This window comes from Triticum dicoccoides, chromosome 3A, assembly GCF_002162155.2.
Source record: "Triticum dicoccoides isolate Atlit2015 ecotype Zavitan chromosome 3A, WEW_v2.0, whole genome shotgun sequence".
In the NCBI taxonomy this organism is placed as follows: domain Eukaryota; kingdom Viridiplantae; phylum Streptophyta; class Magnoliopsida; order Poales; family Poaceae; genus Triticum; species Triticum dicoccoides.
In genome coordinates, this window is record NC_041384.1 from 479,302,342 (window position 1) to 479,309,183 (window position 6,842).

Consider the following 6,842-nt stretch of genomic DNA (forward strand, 5'->3'; position numbering starts at 1 on the left):
AGTTAGAGCAAACAACTTGGGGGTAAATAGGAGTGGTCAGCTGCGTCTGAATCCGCCTCAGAACAAATATCTTCCTTTGGATTACAATCTGGAGAGGGGGAGGGTTTTCCATTGAACCCACCATGGAGCGCTGTTTGCATGACATTGTATTGCCGTGCAAAACTCTTCTCTTTTTCTCTACACGTTCAGCATGACTGTGTACAATATCTGACACGCATACGAAAAAATATATAGTGAGATTATGTAAGGCGAGCATGCGGAAATCTAGAGTGATGGTAACAACCAGTGGATGGATCTAAAAATATTGATAGCAGGCTGATGATAGCTTTAATTTAATAAAAAGACATATGATAATTGCTTTACTATTTGTTTCCCACCCATGATGAACAACATAGGCATACCATAGGTGAACTAGATAATAGACAGAGATACTATTCATAGCTGCCTCGATATGTGCCTCACAAGTAATTTTAAAGGTCAGGTTTGAACATTAATTTGGACCTGACTTGGAGTCTAAGAGGTGAACAGGACGATAAAGTAGCAGGTAATATTAAGCAATGCATAACATAAGCAGAAACAAAAGAGTGTGACCTATCTTGTTGACCCGTGTACTCCTCAGGTTCATCTGCTGAGTCGATGATGGTGAAGCAGTTTTTTTTGACACCTGAAATAGTAGGAGAGGCTCCTACTGTATATATTGAATTAAAGTATAAAAAAGTTTTGTACAAGGTCATAACCTTGCATCCATAGCCATGATAAAAATAAGGGTATATGTAGGTAGCCTAATTAAGTAGTAGACTATGGGACGACAAAGGTCTGGGTAAAAGTTGAGAGGAACTACTTGTGTTTCTCTTTAGCTCTATGTATGAGTAGAGAGAGGTCTTATTTGAATCTCCTTTCCCAAGAGCCAATCGTGGGGTCAATTCTCCTAAAGTGCTTGTTATTCCGTTCTTTCCACAAACTCCAGGAGGCATATAGAAAAATCTCCATAAACATTTGGTTGTCCCATCTTGATTTGGCTTCCTTGATCCAGTTTAGGCGATCTCCATTAGTTGTCCATTGGATATTCAAGGTGTCCCAACAGGTTGAACTGAAGTGGCAAGTAAAGATCATATGTTCAACCGTTTCTTCCTCAGTGCTGCCACATAGAATGCAACCATAATTGTCCCCGATGTTGTAGTGTCTTCTCTTTAGCATGTTTCTGGTGTTGAGGCGATCAGAGAGAAGAAGCCAACCGAAGACTTTGATTTTCATTGTAGACGAGGATTTCCAGAGCCATTTGTAGATAATGTGTGCAGTGGCCTCGCGGAAGTAGAAATTGTAATATCCTTTGGCGGTGTATATCTCAGTGCCCCACTCGTAAATCCAGGAGTCCATGTCCTTGCCCTCATCATCGCCAACATGCGCTGTGAGTTCCTGGATATGACGTAGCTCATTGTGTGCTTGCATGGATAGTGGTAGGTGAAAGGTTTCATTGAGATTTGTACACCCAAGAAAATCCCTGACAGAAATATCTTCAAGTTTGGCATAAGAAAAAGCACGGGGGTGCGAATCTGCAAGGACCTCTTCCAACCAAAGGTCTTTCCACATAAGCACAGTATCTCCTTTGCGAACGATCACTTGTGAGATGCCTTTATAGATAGGTGTGAGTTTGAGCACATCTTTCCACTAGAATGATCCACATGGGTCTGAGGCGTGTGGGATTTTGTTATTGTAATATGTAGACCAAATCAAGTCAACCCACGGTAGATCCCAATGGTTATAGAATTTGTGCAGGTATTTCATGAGTAAAGCATCACTTTGGGTTTGTAAGTCCAGAACCCCTAGGCCCCCACACTTTTTCGGTCTGCAGACCATTTGCCAAGAAGCTAGGGAGTTACATTTTTCCCCATCATCAGTTTTCTTGGTCCATAGGCATTGTCTTCTGATTTTATCCAATAGCTCAATAATCTTCGGTGGCAGTTTGAGGGTGCAAAGGGCAAAGATTATAAGAGACGTGATTACCGAGTTAAGGAGCGATAATTTCCCTCCATAGGAAATCATTGACAGCGTCGCGGAAAGTCTCCGTTAAACTCCATAGACCAATGGCATGAGATCTTGTACAGTAGGTTTAGAAGTACCCATTGGCAACCCAAGGTAGGTAAAAGGTAACTTGCCCACCGTGCAACCAAAAATTTGTGCAATATCCTGAGCCGTGGAGGCATCACAGTTTATGGGTACTAAAGTTGACTTGTGGAAATTAATCTTGAGACCAATTGAAGTGGCATAATCAGTAAGGATTTGTTTGACAAGAGAAGCTTAGTCCGGACACGCAGGGAGCAGCATGATCGTGTCATCGGCGTATTGAATCACCGGGTAGTCCAACTGGTTGGGTCGGTGAAAGGGCAGTTGAAGATCATTTCTTCGGAATGAGTCATTAATTGCAGCTTGCAATAAATCTGCCGCCAGGACAAAGATTAGGGGGACAGGGGATCACCTTGGTGCACTCCACAAACACAATTAAACTGCCTGCCCGGGACTCCATTAAGGAGCATAGAAGACTTTGTAGATGAGAAAATGGTTTTGATCCACCCCAGCCATTTTTCATTGAAACCCATGTGTTTCATGATTTACAGCACAAAATCATGGTCAATGGTATCAAACGCTTTTGCAAAATCCAACTTGAGCAGAACTATTGGCTTTTTGGAAGATTGTCATTGGTATATGTACTCAAAAGCCCAAGCAAGGCAGTCTTGTATAGACCTCTTTTTCAAGAAACCATATTGGTTACGGTGAATAATCTTGAGAATGATTTTTTGTAACCTGTTGGCTAAAGGCTTTGTGATGACTTTAAGACAACAATTAAGCAGGGTGATCGGTCTAAAGTCATTAACTCCTTGGGGCGCAACAATTTTGGGGATGAGTGTGATGAAGCCATCATTGATACTCTCAAGGTTGAGACCACCCTCAAAGAATTGATCACACAGAGCATAGAAATCTTGCTTAATTATGTGCCAACAAGATTTTAGAAATGCACCATTAAACCCATCAGGACCTGGAGCCCTATCCGCAGGCATTTCTTTGATTACTAGGTCAATCTCCTGCCTAGTAAATGGTACATGAGAGCATCTAACCCCTCAATTTGCTTGATAATGGAGGGAAGATAAAATTTCATGTCATGCTTCGAGGAAGTTCCAAGTCTTTCCTTAAAAGATTGATATATGACAGATTCTTTACTTGCGTGATCATCCACTATGGTTCCATCATGTAACATTAAGGAGGCAATATTGTTTCGTCTGTAACGTTCAGAAGCCATGGCTTGAATTTTTTTGGAATTCTCATCACCACAACGAACCCACCGAATTGTGCACCGTTTCTTCCAATATTGCTTTTGATAGGACAGTAATCATAGGATGTGGGCCTTTAGGATAATCCTAAAATTAGCCTCAGGAGTTGTCAAAGGCCTTCTGTTCTCCAGTGTGTCCAGATCAGCTAGAGCTTTGTTGGAGTTAGAGATGGCGATGGACAATCAGGAAATGTTCTTGCTCCATCTTCTGAGGCAGTACCGCAAGTGCTTAAATTTTCTACAAAGAATGGTTGCAGAATTGGTCGATCGGACGGGCTTATCCCAAGCAGACTGAACTACCTCCATAAATCCAGGATGTTGGATCTAGAATGGCTCAAAGCGAAAAAGTTTGCTTCTAGGAATAGAAGTTTCAATGGACACCATGCAGGGTATATGATCAGACACTGGTTTGCCTAAGGGTTTAACAACTGTGTTGGGATATGAGCCAGTCCAGCTACATGTTGTAAAAAACCAGTCAAGTTGTTCCAACAGTGGATCCTGTTGCATATTGCTCCAAGTGTAAGTGCGGCCTTTGAGTGGCAATTCAACAAGAGATTGTGTTCGTATGAAATCATTGAACGTAATCATGTCATTAATGCTCCCACCCGTCTTGTTACGATTGTCAGGGCTGCGAATGTAGTTAAAGTCTCCGAGTAGGAGCCAATCTTCATTAGCCGGGATGTTTAGTGAGAACAACCAATTAGTGTAATTAATACGTGGATCACCTTGACATGGGCCATAAATATTCACTAGTGTCCATGCTTGGGAGGACTGAGTTGATTGAAATTTAATTACCAGGGCAAAATCCTCCGAGGCAATAACTGTGCCAGAGAAAACCGAACTGTTCCAAATAGTAACAATTCCACCCGAAGCCCCATGTGAAGGGAAAAAAAGCAAATTGGTCGAAGCGACGGGGACAACAAGATTTGATAAAGGCATGATCAATCATAGTCTTCTTAGTTTCTTGCAAACATAAGACCGAGCAACCACTAGCATTGATAGCATTAGAAAGAGCTAATTGTTTATCGCCAGAGTTTAACCCACGAATGTTCCAGCATAACACATTCCAATTAACCAAAAGACCCATAAAGTAAATAAAGTAGCAAATTAAGACGAGGACGAAGCCCCGACATCCTTGGACTCCAAGAGAGCAGCTTCAATAAGTTCTTCTGGCGGGATGGCGCATTGTTGGACACCCACTTGCTGGATTACTTGAATGGGAGTGGGAGGAGGAATGCCCTGGGACGTCTCAGAGTCCATCTCCCTGATGATCACCGAGGAAGGAGCAGCAGGAGTGTGGCGTGGTTTGACCTTTGATTGCTTCTTCTTGGTATCTGTCAGTGCATGGACCCGGAATCCATCATATTTATTAGATCTGGCACTGCGACGAAGAGAAATTTCACATTCAGCTGCCTGAACTTTGCCACGATGAGAGGAGGCGCCTCCAGGAGCCACGACCACCGCAGATGGAGGCATAAGCAGAGAGCTAGAGCTTCCCGGGATCATATCCATGGGGGGATCAGTCGGAGCCGTAGCAGAAACAGGCCAGGATTGAGCCACAGAGACACATTCTTCATTATCCCTAGTGATCTGGTGCCCAGCAGTGATGAGGATGGAGTCATTGTGGCGGCAAACTTGAACATGAGCCTGCAAGCAGTCCCAAAAGCCCAGCCCCGAGCTCCATGGGCCAAAAGTGACCATAATTGGCTTAATGGCCATCCACAGAAAGTCATTAATCTGTCTCACCGGCCTGGAGGAGTGGAAGAGCATAGAAGCCATTAAATTTCCTTGGTGTGACATAGTGAAGTGCAGACCAGAGTTGTTCAGAGCAAGATCGATGGTGGGAGAATCCTGTTGCTGTATTATGGGAACCAAAGCAGAATTGGCAGGACTGTCAAAATTACTTCTCCAGAGATTGTGCAGAACATTGACAGGCACAAGAACAAACCCATCAGAGCTGACAAAGGAATCAGAGCTGCTGTTCAGAGTGATGGAGTCATTCCAAGCCATTGCAGGGCTATCAAGTAGATTGTTTTCAGGTAAAATTCCATCAAAAACCCGAAGACCTTCAGCAGCAAGCCATGCCTGAAAATTGTACACAGCAGGAGGTGGAGGAGCTGGCCAGGCACCCCATTGCGCCTGAAACTGAACCTGTTAGTCGACAACCACATTGTCATTGGCCTGATTAGCCTGATGCATTGCATGATCAGCAGCCACGTTTTGATCCATCCAGTTGTGCAGCTGGGCTTGATACATTTTCTCAGCAGTTAGCCCTTCCCCAAACAGAGGATGTGGAACACCATCCTCAGGAGGAGGATCTTCACCCGCAGGTGGGACTTCAGGTATGTGCGCATTCCAATCACTACTGCGTAGCATAGTGACAGCAACAGGGAAGGAGATCTGAGGCAGCGAAAGGCGCTCAAGAGTCATGATGTCTGGTTTGTTGGATGCTTTTGTCGATGGAGCAGCTCAAGTAAGGTGGATGACATCGTGGCAGGAGCAGGACAAACCACACAAAGTTTTGTTAGACATCTACATGTAACTGAAGTAATTCTGTAAGGGCTCCTTTGGCTTGCAGGATTCTAAAAATCCAGGGATAGGAGAAACACCGGATTATGATAGGAATGCACATGGGAAATAGAGCATTTGTAAACACATGATTTCTGTCAACTTGGGTGTTTGGTCTACACGAATTGGAAGAGCAGAGGAATGGAAAGAAACATGGCTAAATTAAAGTAAAACCATATGAAAGTGTGTACAGTTAGAATGTTATCCTGCCACTAATGCACTTGGTCTTGTTTTCATGCATAGGATTTTGAAAAGTAGGTCCAGGTGGATGTTCTGCTGCATTCCTTTCAAAAAAATGCTTGAATAATTGAATAATAGAGTGCCATAGGAAAATTTCGTATTGCTATGTTTGTCCTTTGAACCAAAATAGCCCTAATGGATCGACATGAATGTAGAGTAATAAGTGATGCGACAAGAGCACAACCTCTTTGCTGTAGCCGTGTCGACCTCAGCATCATTGGGTTGGTTGCTGAAGAAGTTGAGGCATAGGTGGTTGTCGGATGTGTGGAGGAAGATCTGAGGAATCTGTAGACGATGTCCAGGGCACTGCTCTGTTGTGATGGTTGGTTCCATCGTTGGAGCAGCTCCGGCGAGTCGTACGATGTCGAGGATGAAGCAGTACAAGACGGACATCATTAATCTCAAGTGAGATCCTAATAGCATCTCCAATAGATGATGTAAAATACATTACCAAAAAGTGATAGATGTAAAATTTACATCACCAAAAAACACCTGACTAGAACAGATGAGGTAAAGACTATTGACTCTGAACTTAACTCTTGAAACTGAAATTTACTGTGGAATCTGAATGTTACTGTCGAAACAGAACACAATGGTAGAAGAGACGCATTTCACATGTAGTTTAGGGAGGGCCTGCAGTTCATATTCAACCTCCACCCCCTGAGCCGCCAGTCACCACCGCCCGAACCTGCCAGCCCTCGCCGCCCGT

At 43.6% G+C, this 6,842-nt stretch overlaps 1 pseudogene; it reads right to left on the reverse strand.

The window, feature by feature from the left end:
- Positions 1-798: 798 nt before the first annotated feature.
- LOC119272446 lies at positions 799-5,335 on the reverse strand (annotated as a pseudogene).
- Between the last annotated feature and the right edge of the window lie 1,507 nt (positions 5,336-6,842).